The sequence below is a fragment of the Thalassophryne amazonica genome, chromosome 2, assembly GCF_902500255.1.
Source record: "Thalassophryne amazonica chromosome 2, fThaAma1.1, whole genome shotgun sequence".
Classification (NCBI taxonomy): domain Eukaryota; kingdom Metazoa; phylum Chordata; class Actinopteri; order Batrachoidiformes; family Batrachoididae; genus Thalassophryne; species Thalassophryne amazonica.
The window spans coordinates 43,672,143-43,687,175 of NC_047104.1; positions in this window are offsets into that span (position 1 = coordinate 43,672,143).

Sequence of the window (15,033 nt, forward strand, 5' to 3'; positions counted from 1 at the left end):
TGACAGCTGGAGATGGTGGCCACCTGGGGACTCGGGACTTGGCGGCTCCGGTGTGCTCTAGATCCGTTGGCAGGGGAAATCGTGTGGGACCCGGCTCTTCTCTGGAGAGACGTCTTCTATCCGCGGGCCTGCCCACACGTCACCTTTGTATCATTGACTGTGTTCCAAATTTGCATTTGTCTGTATACCGTTGTGCACATTCCATAACATTAAATTGTTATACTTTTGACTTTCCATTGTCCGTTCATTTACGCCCCCTGTTGTGGGTCCGTGTCACTACACTTTCCGCAACATCACCTTCATTGTTGTTGTCATCCCCTGACACCTCCACTTCATCCTCGTCTTCTGTTGCGTACGGTTCAAACAAATATGGTTGGAGCCTCTCATTATTTTCACTGTTGCTTCGTTCATCAGAAACTTACTCTTCTTCAAAAACAATCGATATGTCACTTAAATCACTCACTATACCTTCGCTGTCCATGTCTGCCATGTTGGTAAACAGATCCTTGCTTCGACACCTTTATCCGCATGATGTCACATCTGTCGCAGTGATAAAGTAAGTCAAGGTCGGAGGCAGTAAATCCAAATTCTCATATGGGTGACGAAACGTCTAAATCCTTGTTCAATGTAATTTTATGGTTAAAAAAACAAAACAAAAAACAAAGACAGCATGTGGAAAAACCGTTTTTATTTTTCAAGAATATGTAAAAATGTCATGGCTTGACAGGGACCCTTTAAAGCCATGCATGCCTTTCTGTCACCACTGGAGATTCTACGTATCTGAAAGTTGATCATTGTAACTTGTTGTTACATTCTAACTAATTGTCAAGAAACTCATTGAAGGTTCATTTTCCATTACATGACAGAATAGATCTCATTTAAACATAAACAGATGATCCACTAAAACGCAACATCACTTTTTGAGAAACCATGTCAAAAGATACCAGCCAAACACCTCGAGACAGCGACCTCATGTCTCCATAAGTGATGATTTGGTACTTTTTCTATTTGGATGATTACTGGGAAAGACTTTAAGTCAAACAAATTGTTACTTATAGAGAAGTATCAGTTGCATTTTGAGGGAACATCAGCTGTGACATTTTGTCCATGTGGTGCAATTTTCTGTTTATGATCTTGCATCATGGTGCCTCAGTGTTAAGGGCCCCCATTGGCTGGAGAAGGCCCATATTTTGCCTGGCTGCAGCTGAAAATTTTCAAGGGTGGTAAAAAAAAAATAAAAAAATGCAAAGTTTCTATAATGAGTAGGAATGATGTGTGAGTCCAGAATGTTTTTAGAACCTTTGACCTCAGACCTCAACAGTTTTTAGAGGAAGAATTCAACTCTTATTTCCTGTTAATTATGTAATTTTAAATGTTATTTTAAAGTCTTAATGTAGTTATACATTTTTAGGTTCTTGTTATCATATACAGACTATTATTATTATTATTATTACTACTACTTCTATTTTGTCATTTGATTTTTAAATGGACCACAATGGAAACAAGTGTTTTCACTTTCTTGTGTCATCCATGTATTTTTTATGTATTTTCAATTATATTATGTACTCATACTGAACTTATGAAATAAAATCACATACACACACATGCGGGCTTTTAATATATAGATGAGGGGTCCGCGCGTCGGGACGCAGCCGCCGCGACGCTCCGCCACAGGAAAAACACCTCTGTTGAAAGCCTTAAGGACAAGTTGGAACATGTCCTGCCTGTTAAACAATTTCTCATATACTCACTCCACTGAAAGCCATCAAAAGCCGCCTGGATTTTACAAATGGTTATCAACACGGAGGTGTTTTTCCTGTGCCGCCGCACTGCGTCGGCTGCGTCCCGACGCGTGGATCCGTCCGCATGTCTTTCATTAAAAAAATCTCCTTTAACAGTGGAATATCCGGATAAAATGCTGAAACCGACTTCTTCTGAAACTTCTCTTTTCTCTCACGACGTCCTGGATCAATAGAGCCTGAAATGTGGAGGTTTTCAGCTTGAACAGGCTGACGACGGCGGCTGAGAGCGCTGTGTGACGTCTCGCACCGTGGGAAGTCCTTAAAGCGACAGAATCACCTCAAAATCTCTCATCAGCCGTTAAAATTTTCACTGAAAACCAGCTTAATTTTTCGAACCGTGTCCACTTCGATGTGTCTCACAGGTTTAGAAAAAATTTTGATCAAACAACGCTCCAGTCTCTCAGCAACTTCTCAGACAAAGGAATTCCGACGAGGGGCTGGACGACTCCTCCCACAAGGAGTGCTCACAGGCGAATGACGTCACTGACAGGCGTGGAAAAACTCACGCATGCGCACAAGGGTTCAAGCATGTCTGACATAAAAACATATGAATGAAATCCATATAGTTTTTGAAAAAAATAAAAAGGACCCTTACTTTATTGACAGCCCTCGTATGTGCATTTTAAGTCAAAATGTATAGAACAATGTATAGAACACTGCCATCTACTGGATGGGAGTGTAATACCAATTACCACACTTTCGCTATACATGCTGAATCACACTTATCAAGCAGAATTTTCAGTTTTCAAATTGTCCTTTTTTACAAATGAAAAAAATATGACATATTTACAAATACAGATTCATTTGGAAAAAAACAACACACGTTACAGTAACGTGTGTGTTGTTTTTTTACAAATACAACAGCCAACCAGTGATGAGTAGGCTCATTTTCCCATAATGGCTTTTGGCATCAGAATTAGTGCATTCATTTAAAACTAAAAGATATGTGTGATATTTTCACTTTGTAAAAAAATGACATTTAACATCAATATCAATAAACCGTCCAGAATTAGTTTGATTTTTAAATCAAACCATAAGTCAAACCTGCTTTGCTTTTTCTTTTGCTACACATCTGGGGCACTGTATGCTGAATTTAAATGATTCTTTCTTACAGCAGTGGGCAGGGCGCACAAAGACAGAAGCTCTGACTCATTGTTTGTGTTTGATTTGTGGTCACCTTTGATTCTACTCAGATGCATCGGTGATGGTTAAACTCAAAACTGGCTTGTCAGTAGCTGATAGTGTACCAGAGTCAATGCTAATAGTTAGCGGTTAGCTGTAGTTTCCGCAATTTTTTTTTTCAGTTTATCGGTTTATTGTTATAAAAGTTAACTTTTCAGCTAGCGGATTAGCAGTTATTGAAGCTAACTTTTTGGTTAGCTGTGCCTACCACTGGGTGCTGTTAATTTTACACACCCACAAACAGACGTGGTGGAAGACATCAAACACCCTCCACGTTTCACTCATGGTAATGGAAGCATGACACTTTGAACTACAAACCAATTGAACTACAAAAACACAATCAATAACACTAATAACACTGTTATACTAACATGAACCACAATAACAACATTTAAAACCCCAAACTCCCATGGTGCATTGCAGCACAACTTCCATTGTTCCATTGTTGTTATCTAATATTGCTAATTTCTCCAAAATATTGGTCCTATCAACTTTCCGTTTTCACATCATTCATCCTTGACACAAAATACATAAGCATGCATAGATAAGCATATGTGCTTAAACTGTTAAGATTGCAAAAAAAGGACAAGCTGTGTCTCTGAAGGAAATGGATGAGGCTGTCTTAAATGAGTCTTTCTCCATTGATGGTCTCTGTGGCAATACCCCACACCTCCCCTGACAATCTCTTTACTACAACAATCCCGCTGAGACCAGCTGCTGCATAGGCATGGCAGTCAATATGTTCGAACCTCCCTCCTTGGTGGGTCATCCAGAGTCTAATCTGCAAAAGGATGTTATGGCAAGCAAGAGGAATCCAATTGTATAGTACAAAGTCACAGACGATTGACCAGCTGCCAGACAGCAATGGAGGGCAGAGAAAAGAGGATCACTTCTCTTAGTGGCTTCCATCATGCTGTCCACACTGGTCATTGGAGCATAAGATGTTTCCTCACTCAGTTCTGCGTCAATGCTGTTCTACTTAAAGCAGGCTAGACATATTCATGGCCTCTGCTCAGACAAGCAGTGAGACTGCTTTGCAGGGCAGAAGAGGTCAGCCAGTGACAGACACTAATCCAGTCCCCAAGTCAGCTATCAATAGTTTACACTTAGTTATGGCTTCTTTTAGCTAAAGATGTTTTTTGTCTTTCAATGTGAGAGCTTGTGGAGTGACAGCAAAAATATGGCAATAACGTGCTGAAGTAATGTTAATATTGCACCCTCACAACAACTAATAACAACACAACCCTTATTTAACTGTCTATGTGATATTGATTAAACTTTATGGAGAGCTGTTCCTTGGTTTTATATAGAGTTCACTATATTTTAATTAAGATCCCGGTCAGCCTCAATTTTTCCACTTTTGTGCAAATTCATATTTCCAAGTGGAGAGCAAGTGGCTCAGTTGAATAAAGAGTTGGGTTGCCAATATGTACAAGTGGATTTGCTTCCAGTCACAGTACTCACCTGTGTCCTTGGACTAAACACTTCATCAGCATTGTCTCAAACCACCCAGATAGGAATTGGAACCAGTCTTGGCTGCAAAAGTAACTTATGTTGCACTGGCATAGCATTCAGGGGACATTGCCCCATGAAGCCCTTATCGGCTTCATGCTACAGGATCCGAACATAAATCCCAGCTCAAATGGACGTCAGCACAAATGTGTGTCTTACTAAGACCTCTATTGCCATTGTGAGCTTATGAATTTCTCAACAGCTGTAAATGTAGAATTCCAAAATTCAAGATTTTCTCCCACAATTATACAATACTGGATAGATGAACGGACAAGTACATGTATTGCTCAACTGAGTTTTATAATCACGTCAGGTTTTGAAGCTGGTACTGCGTATTGCTACATCTATTGCTTGATGTCCCAAATGGTAACCCATGCAGATGTGCAGCCCATGCCTATCTCCTGAAATTACTGGACGTAGACTGCCAACATCAACAGCAGCATTATGAACCCATCTATGTAAGGCATAGCGCGGGTAATAAAGTATTGAACATGTCACCATTTTTCTCAGTAAATATATTTCTAAAGGTGCTATCTGTTGTGTGGGCCGCCAGAAGAGGAGGTACTGCTAGCCCACCACCAGAGGGCACCCTGCCTGAAGTGCGGGCTTCAGGCACGAGAGGGCGCTGCCGCCACGGACACAGCCGGGAGTGACAGCTGTCACTCATTAATTCCTGACAGCTGTCACACATTCTTCATCATCGCACTCCATAAAACCCAGACGTCATCTCCACCTCATTGCCGAGATATCATACTTCATTGGAGGTAATATCCTCAGCCATTTGTGTTTACTGATAAGCTGTATATTGTGAGTGTTTGCAGGAGTGCCGGTCCCTCTTCCTGTGGAAGCTGAGTGAGTGCAGGACGGCACTCTTTTCCTCTGAGGGATCACTGTAAATACATCAGCATATTGAGTGAGAGGTGGAGGTGGCATTCCCACCGTTGTTGTTACTGGGTGTGCACACACCTACACTTGACTGTCTTTGTTCTCGCCAGCAGTACCAGATCCGACAGTCGGGGACGGTGATCACCTGGGAATTCGGGACTTGGCGGCTCCAGTATTCACCAGGTTCGGTGGCGGCGGAAATCGTGTGGTTCCGGCTCTTCTCAGGACAGATGTCTTCTATCCTTGAGCCTGCTCACACGTCACCTTTGTGTATTGACTGCTATCAGATTCTGAGATTGTCTGTATGTTCGTTGTGCACGTTTCACAACATTAAATTGTTAATTTTTGGCTCATCTATTGACCGTTCATTTGCGCCCCCTGTTGTGGGTCCGTGTCACTACACTTTCACAACACTATCGACATGAAATTTTAAACAGATGTTGATACAGACTTTGGCCCACCTCTGGTTTGGGATCACTGTTGCTGAAATGTCCACCCTCAATTTCATCTTCATCATCCAGGTAGATGGCAGCAGATTTTTATCACCGGTGTCTTGGTACATTTGTCCATTCATCCTTCCTTCAGTTATATGAAGTTTGCCAGTGCTGGATAGTGAAAAACAGCCCCACACCATGATGTTCCCATCTCCAAACAGTTGGTATGGTGTTTTTGAGGTGATATGCAGTGCCATTTATGGTGTGTATTATGGCATCCAAAGAGTTCAGTTTTGGTCTCATCTGACTATATTCTCTAAGTATTTTACTGGCGTGTCTATATGTTGTGCAGCAAACACTTTTTTTCTTTAGCAATGGAGTCTTGCTCTCCACAAGTGGTCCTTGGCTCTTACACAACTCTTCTGATAATTCTTTTCACTCCTCTGTCAGAAATCTTGTGAGGAGTACCTGGTCATGGCCAGTTTATGGTGAAATCATGTTCTTTCCACACTCTAAAACATGCTGCTGCATTTAGTTATGTCTACTTGCTACCTTTCTTTAAAGGGGAACATTACACAGTGAGAAATGCAATACTTTCCTATAAGAAACATATCAAAGAGCTGATATTCCACACATTTTTACACTAGTCCCGCAAGTACAGTAGTGTTCAGAATAACAGTAGTGCTATGTGACTAAAAAGATTAATCCAGGTTTTGAGTATATTTCTTATTGTTACATGGGAAATAAGGTACCAGTAGATTCAGTAGATTCTCACAAATCCAACAAGACCAAGCATTCATGATATGCACACTCTTAAGGCTATGAAATTGGGCTATTAGTAAAAAAAAAAAGTAGAAAAGGGGGTGTTCACAATAATAGTAGTGTGGCATTCAGTCAATGAGTTCATCAGTTTTGTGGAACAAACAGGTGTGAATCAGGTGTCCCCTATTTTTCTCTTTGAAAGCCTGAGGAAAATGGGACAGACATTGTTCAGAAGAACAGCGTAGTTTGATTAAAAAGTTGATTGGAGAGGGGGAAACTTATACACAGGTGCAAAAATTATAGGCTGTTCATCTACAATGATTTCCAATGCTTTAAAATGGACAAATAAAGCAGAGACACGTGGAAGAAAAAAGGAAAACAACCATAAATATGGATAGAAGAATAACCAGAATGGCAAAGGCTCACCCATTGATCAGCTCCAGGATGATCAAAGACAGTCTGGAGTTACCTGTAAGTGCTGTAACAGTTAGAAGACACCTGTGTGAAGCTAATTTATTTGCAAGAATCCCCCACAAAGTCCCTCTGTTAAATAAAAGACATGTGCAGAAGAGGTTACAATTTGACAAAGAACACATCAACTGGCTTAAAGAGAAATGGAGGAATATTTTGTGGACTGATGAGAGTAAAATTGTTCTTTTTGGGTCCAAGGGCCGCAGGCAGTTTGTGAGACGACCCCCAAACTCTGAATTCAAGCCACAGTTCACAGTGAAGACAATGAAGCATGGTGGTGCAAGCATCATGATATGGGCATGTTTCTCCTACTATGGTGTTTGGCCTATATATCGCATACCAGGTATCATGGATCAGTTTGGATATGTCAAAATACTTGAAGAGGTCATGTTGCCTTATGCTGAAGAAGACATGCCCTTGAAATGGGTGCTTCAACAAGACAATGACCCCAAGCACACTAGTAAACGAGCAAAATCATGGTTCCAAACCAACAAAATTAATGCCTCGCAGATGTGAAGAAATCATGAAAAACTTTGGTTACACAACTGAATACTAAAAAAGCAGTTTGAACATAATAGTTTTGAGTTTGTAGTGTCAACAGCAGATGCTACTATTATTGTGAACACCCCCTTTTCTACTTTTTTTTTTACTAATAGCCCAATTTCATAGCCTTAAGAGTGTGCATATCATGAATGCTTGGTCTTGTTGGATTTGTGAGAATCTACTGGTACCTTGTTTCCCATGTAACAATAAGAAATATACTCAAAACCTGGATTAATCTTTTTAGTCACATAGCACTACTATTATTCTGAACACTACTGTACATACCTTTATCGGACATTTGAACTTTGCGCTCTCTCAAGCGCCCCCAGGCCGCCATCTTTGTAGAATATCCGGGTAGTTTCCGCTTGGTGCTCGGTTATGATTAGGATGAGGATTAGCTTCAGGATTAGAGTTTCCCTGTACATCACATCATGTCGCAAAAGGGCTACCCAGCCTGAGACATGTTGACATTCACTCAAAATTAACTGACTGTGTCAAAATATGATGACTTGGGTGTGAAACTGTGTTTCACAATGCCTGACCACACCTCATTTTAAGACCAGTATGCCCATTAACCAGTACGCCCATATGAGTGTAAGGATATTTGCAATTTGAGCAATGAACTGGCAGGATAATGAGAAATCACAGTTGCACTGCACAGATCTTTGTACCAGGTATAAAATACTGTCCATGTTATTTGACAAAAAGGTATGTATAGCTGGAGAAAATTGAGTCTCAAATATTTCTCCAAGCTGTACATAAATGTACAGCTACAGTGTATCAAATTTAGTGCCTTCTAGTGGTGAGGTTTATGCTCCTTTGCCTTCTCTTTTGAAAAGTAAGATGTTTGATTGTCCATTTCATAATGATGAAGGTTCTTAAAGTTGTTAGCCTGTGCTAGCAACAAGTAAACAGTATATAAGGGAGCAACCACTGATTCATTTGCTTTTTTCTTCAGTCTTCCACCAACTCCACAAAAGCTGAGTAAGTCAACATGGTTGGGAAACATGGTCACCTCCATGACGGAGCCCATTCCCATGTAGATGAAGGGTTCATCATAAGCTTATGAAAACACATTGATTCATTGTTACAGGTAAATTATAGACTAATGACAACCTGGTTATCGATGCTAGATTCCATTTCTGCTAATAAACACGCTAAATCCTACAAAGTGTAGCTTTACATTTACATATATGCAGTAATTTCCATCCCAGTGCAATTTGTTTTGTTTTGTGGTCTTGGGTAAGGCACTATACTGCGGGCCTTCCTGCAATCATTGTCCTGTATACAGAATTTAGGAAACTCATCTACCCAGTCTCCCCAAGCATTGTTTCCCAAAGTTGGCTGAGATTGAGCCATCAGAAAACCCATTGTAATCGTGTGTGAATGAGAAACTGGTTTTGGCTAAGGTCCTCTCACCCCTTTAATTTGTACACAATATTCCAGTCGAGGTTTTCTTCTGCCTCACAGAATTCACTCATCAGCCCCCTTTTGCACTGTTTGCTTGTATTGAATGTGAAGGCGTGCTGCTGGTGCACACAACTGTCAAAGAGACCCTTTCCCCAGTCCCCTCACCCTGCCCCCAGCTCTGTTTTCTGCTGTGACTGCCAGCATCCCTGGAGTTACCTGGTCACAGCTCCACTTTCACCTCCTCTCCCTTCATGCTCTCCAACACTGGAATGACCCTCTTACTCCAGGCAGGAAAGTAGAAATAACAACATGCGATAGATTGGCGGTCTGTCCAGGGTATACCTCTTGCCCAATCAATAACTGCTTCTCTCCCCTACTGCCAACCCACCCGGTGACCCGGTGACCCGGTGAGTGGAATAAGCAGGTTTAGAACATTCTGGAACAGAAGTCAAGTTTCATGTCTTAAAGAAATACTTCACATTTTGTTCACAGCAGCCTTAGTCATATTTCATTCTCCCATGTTGCCCTCCCCTGCAAGCCTGAAAAAGTCCTCCCTTTATCCCTCCTTATTTGTTACTGTTCATATCAGAGTTTATTTCAAGCAGTTCTTGATCTTGATCCTTCAAGGGCTGAAATAATAAACACCCTTTTCCACTACGTGAGGTTATTTCAAATTGTTGATCTCACTGTATCTATTTAGTTTTAAGTTACTTTTAGAATATATACCTCTGTCAAGTATATTTTTGTTGCCACTTGTCTGTTTGTTTGACTGTTTATGCACATGCTGTCTCAAACAGACATGAAATGATATCTTGTAAATTGTGAAAAAGTAGTTTACAAAGAACTGATTGCATTTAGATGAAGATCCACAACACTGGACAGATCTTGCCTTAGTTTATTGATAGAATGAAAATCACTTCATCGTAATAGTAAATGAATGGCTTCAGGTAATTATGGAAGAACCAAAGTTGCTGCAAAATAGTCAATCAATCAATCAACTTTTTTCTTATATAGCGCCAAATCACAACAAACAGTTGCCCCAAGGCGCTCCATATTGCAAGGCAAGGCCATACAATAACCATGAAAAACCCCAACGGTCAAAACGACCCCCTATGAGCAAGCACTTGGCCACAGTGGGAAGGAAAAACTCCATTTTAACAGGAAGAAACCTCCAGCAGAACCAGGCTCAGGGAGGGGCAGTCTTCTGCTGAGACTGGTTGGGGCTGAGGGAAAGAACCAGGAAAAAGACATGCCGAGAAGGGGGGCAGAGATCGATCACTAATGATTAAATGCAGAGTGATGCATACGGAGCAAAAAAAGAAAGAAACAGTGCATTATGGGAACCCCCCACAGTCTACGTCTAAAGCAACATAACCAAGGGATGGTCCAGGGTCACCCGATCCAGCCCTAACTATAAGCCTTAGCGAAAAGGAAAGTTTTAAGCCTAATCTTAAAAGTAGAGAGGGTATCTGTCTCCCTGATCTGAATTGGGAGCTGGTTCCACAGGAGAGGAGCCTGAAAGCTGAAGGCTCTGCCTCCCATTCTACTCTTACAAACCCTAGGAACCACAAGTAAGCCTGCAGTCTGAGAGCGAAGCGCTCTAATGGGGTAATATGGTACTACGAGGTCCCTAAGATAAGATGGGACCTGATTATTCAAAACCTTATAAGTAAGAAGAAGAATTTTAAATTCTATTCTAGAATTAACAGGAAGCCAATGAAGAGAGGCCAACACGGGTGAGATATGCTCTCTCCTGCTAGTCCCCGTCAGTACTCTAGCTGCAGCATTCTGAACCAACTGAAGGCTTTTTAGGGAACTTTTAGGACAACCTGATAATAATGAATTACAATAGTCCAGCCTAGAGGAAATAAATGCATGAATTAGTTTTTCAGCATCACTCTGAGACAAGACCTTTCTGATTTTAGAAATATTGCGTAAATGCAAAAAGGCAGTCCTACATATTTGTTTAATATGCGCTTTGAATGACATATCCTGATCAAAAATAACTCCAAGATTTCTCACAGTATTACTAGAGATCAGGGAAATGCCATCCAGAGTAACGATCTGGTTAGACACCATGCTTCTAAGATTTGTGGGGCCAAGTACAATAACTTCAGTTTTATCTGAGTTTAAAAGCAGGAAATTAGAGGTCATCCATGTCTTTATGTCTGTAAGACAATCCTGCAGTTTAGCTAATTGGTGTGTATCCTCTGGCTTCATGGATAGATAAAGCTGGGTATCATCTGCGTAACAATGAAAATTTAAGCAATACCGTCTAATAATACTGCCCAAGGGAAGCATGTATAAAGTGAATAAAATTGGTCCTAGCACAGAACCTTGTGGAACTCCATAATTAACTTTAGTCTGTGAAGAAGATTCCCCATTTACATGAACAAACTGTAATCTATTAGACAAATATGATTCAAACCACCGCAGCGCAATGCCTTTAATACCTATGACATGCTCTAATCTCTGTAATAAAATTTTATGGTCACAGTATCAAAAGCAGCACTGAGGTCCAACAGAACAAGCACAGAGATAAGTCCACTGTCCGAAGCCATAAGAAGATAATTTGTAACCTTCACTAATGCTGTTTCTGTACTATGATGAATTCTAAAACCTGACTGAAACTCTTCAAATAGACCATTCCTCTGCAGGTGATCAGTTAGCTGTTTTACAACTACCCTCTCAAGAATCTTTGAGAGAAAAGGAAGGTTGGAGATTGGCCTATAATTAGCTAAGATAGCTGGGTCAAGTGATGGCTTTTTAAGTAATGGTTTAATTACTGCCACCTTAAAGGCCTGTGGTACATAACCAACTAACAAAGATAGATTGATCATATTTAAGATTGAAGCATTAAATAATGGTAGGACTTCCTTGAGCAGCCTGGCAGGAATGGGGTCTAATAAGCATGTTGATGGTTTGGATGAAGTAACTAATGAAAATAACTCAGGCAGAACAATCGGAGAGAAAGAGTCTAACCAAATACCGGCATCACTGAAAGCAGCCAAAGATAACGATACATCTTTGGGATGGTTATGAGTAATTTTTTCTCTAATAGTCAAAATTTTGTTAGCAAAGAAAGTCATGAAGTCATCACTAGTTAAAGTTAATGGAATACTCAGCTCAATAGAGCTCTGACTCTTTGTCAGCCTGGCTACAGTGCTGAAAAGAAACCTGGGGTTGTTCTTATTTTCTTCAATTAGTGATGAGTAGAAAGATGTCCTAGCTTCACGGAGGGCTTTCTTATAGAGCAACAAACTCTTTTTCCAGGCTAAGTGAAGATCTTCTAAATTAGTGAGACGCCATTTCCTCTCCAACTTACGGGTTATCTGCTTTAAGCTACGAGTTTGTGAGTTATACCACGGAGTCAGACACTTCTGATTTAAAGCTCTCTTTTTCAGAGGAGCTACAGCATCCAAAGTTGTCTTCAATGAGGATGTAAAACTATTGACGAGATACTCTAGCTCCCTTACAGAGTTTAGGTAGCTACTCTGCTCTGTGTTGGTATATGACATTAGAGAACATAAAGAAGGAATCATATCCTTAAACCTAGTTACAGCGCTTTCTGAAAGACTTCTAGTGTAATGAAACTTATTCCCCACTGCAGGGTAGTCCATCAGGGTAAATGTAAATGTTATTAAAAAATGATCAGACAGAAGGGAGTTTTCAGGGAATACTGTTAAGTCTTCTATTTCCATACCATAAGTCAGAACAAGATCTAAAATATGATTAAAGTGGTGGGTGGACTCATTTACTTTTTGAGCAAAGCCGATAGAGTCTAATAATAGATTAAATGCAGTGTTGAGGCTGTCATTCTCAGCATCTGTGTGGATGTTAAAATCGCCCACTATAATTATCTTATCTGAGCTAAGCACTAAGTCAGACAAAAGGTCTGAAAATTCACAGAGAAACTCACAGTAACGACCAGGTGGACGATAGATAATAACAAATAAAACTGGTTTTGGGACTTCCAATTTGGATGGACAAGACTAAGAGACAAGCTTTCAAATGAATTAAAGCTCTGTCTAGGTTTTTGATTAATTAATAAGCTGGAATGGAAGATTGCTGCTAATCCTCCGCCCCGGCCCGTGCTACGAGCATTCTGACAGTTAGTGTGACTCGGGGGTGTTGACTCATTTAAACTAACATATTCATCCTGCTGTAACCAAGTTTCTGTTAGGCAGAATAAATCAATACGTTGATCAATTATTATATCATTTACCAACAGGGACTTAGAAGAAAGAGACCTAATGTTTAATAGACCACATTTAACTGTTTTAGTCTGTGGTGCAATTGAAGGTGCTATATTATTTTTTCTTTTTGAATTTTTATGCTTAAATAGATTTTTGCTAATTATTGGTGGTCTGGGAGCAGGCACCGTCTCTACGGGGATGGGGTAATAAGGGGATGGCAGGGGGAGAGAAGCTGCAGAGAGGTGTATAAGACCACAGCTCTGCCTCCTGGTCCCAACGCTAGACAGTCACAGTTTGGAGGATCCCAAAAATTGGCCAGATTTCTAGAAATGAGAGCTGCTCCCTCTAAAGTGGGATGGATGCCGTCTCTCCTAACAAGACCAGGTTTTCCCCAGAAGCTTTGCCAATTATCAATGAAGCCCACCTCATTTTTTGGACACCACTCAGCCAGCCAGCAATTCAAGGAGAACATGCGGCTAAACATGTCACTCCCGGTCTGATTGGGGAGGGGCCCAGAGAAAACAACAGAGTCCGACATTGTTTTTGCAAAGTTACACACCGATTTAATGTTAATTTTAGTGACCTCCGATTGGCGTAACCGAGTGTCATTACTGCCGACGTGAATTACAATCTTACCAAATTTACGCTTAGCCTTAGCCAGCAATTTCAAATGTCCTTCGATGTCGCCTGCTCTGGCCCCCGGAAGACAATTGACAATGGTTGCTGGTGTCGCTAACTTCACATTTCTCAAAACAGAGTCGCCAATAACCAGAGTTTGATCCTCGGCGGGTGTGTCGTCGAGTGGGGAAAAACGGTTAGAGATGTGAACGGGTTGACGGTGTACACGGGGCTTCTGTTTAGGGCTACGCTTCCTCCTCACAGTCACCCAGTCAGCCTGCTTTCCCGACTGCACGGGATCTGCCAGGGGGGAACTAACGGCGGCTAAGCTACCTTGGTCCGCACCGACTACAGGGGCCTGGCTAGCTGTAGAATTTTCCATGGTGCGGAGCCGAGCCTCCACTTCGCCCAGCCTGGCCTCCAAAGCTACGAATAAGCTGCACTTATTACAAGTACCGTTACTGCTAAAGGAGGCCGAGGAATAACTAAACATTTCACACCCAGAGCAGAAAAGTGCGGGAGAGACAGGAGAAGCCGCCATGCTAAATCGGCTAAGAGCTAGTAGCTACGCTAAGCTAGCGGATTCCCAAAAACACACAAAGTAAATAATGTGCAAATAATCCAAAGGTGATTCAGCAGAAGGAGTGCCCCAATCAAGGCACCAAACAGGCCATGAAGCAGCACAGGCAACGCACGACAACGGTGCTAAAATAAAATAAAAATAAAAAAATAAATAAAAACGAAAGCGTTAGCAAGCTAGTTAGCCTGCCACGCTAATAAAGTTAGCTGATAAAAGTGCTCCGTCGCGATGTTTCGACCGTTAGAGGTCTTCCTTAGGCGTTGGAGCACAGTAAAAAGTTAAAAAAAATTTAAAAAGTAAAAAAAAGTAAAAAAGTCTTGAAAAAGACTGTTAGTTCAAGTCCAAAGCAGCAGGTAGCAGTCTCTGTGTAAACAGTCCCAACAGAGAGCCCTCCAAATCCAACCTACTACCCGAACCCGAACAAGACTCGTGGAAGGCTGGTAAGTGAACGTGGAAATACAACAAACTGCCCGAATTTGAGAGTTGTTTCAGATCACTGATTGGCTGCAAGTAACTCAGTAAAAGTAACTTTATGACTTACAGTTACTATAATGGAGTGGGTTTGGACAACAAAGAGAGACAGTGAAAGTAAGTAATAGTTACTGGTAGTAATGAATTACCTAAAAGCATAGGTGGTA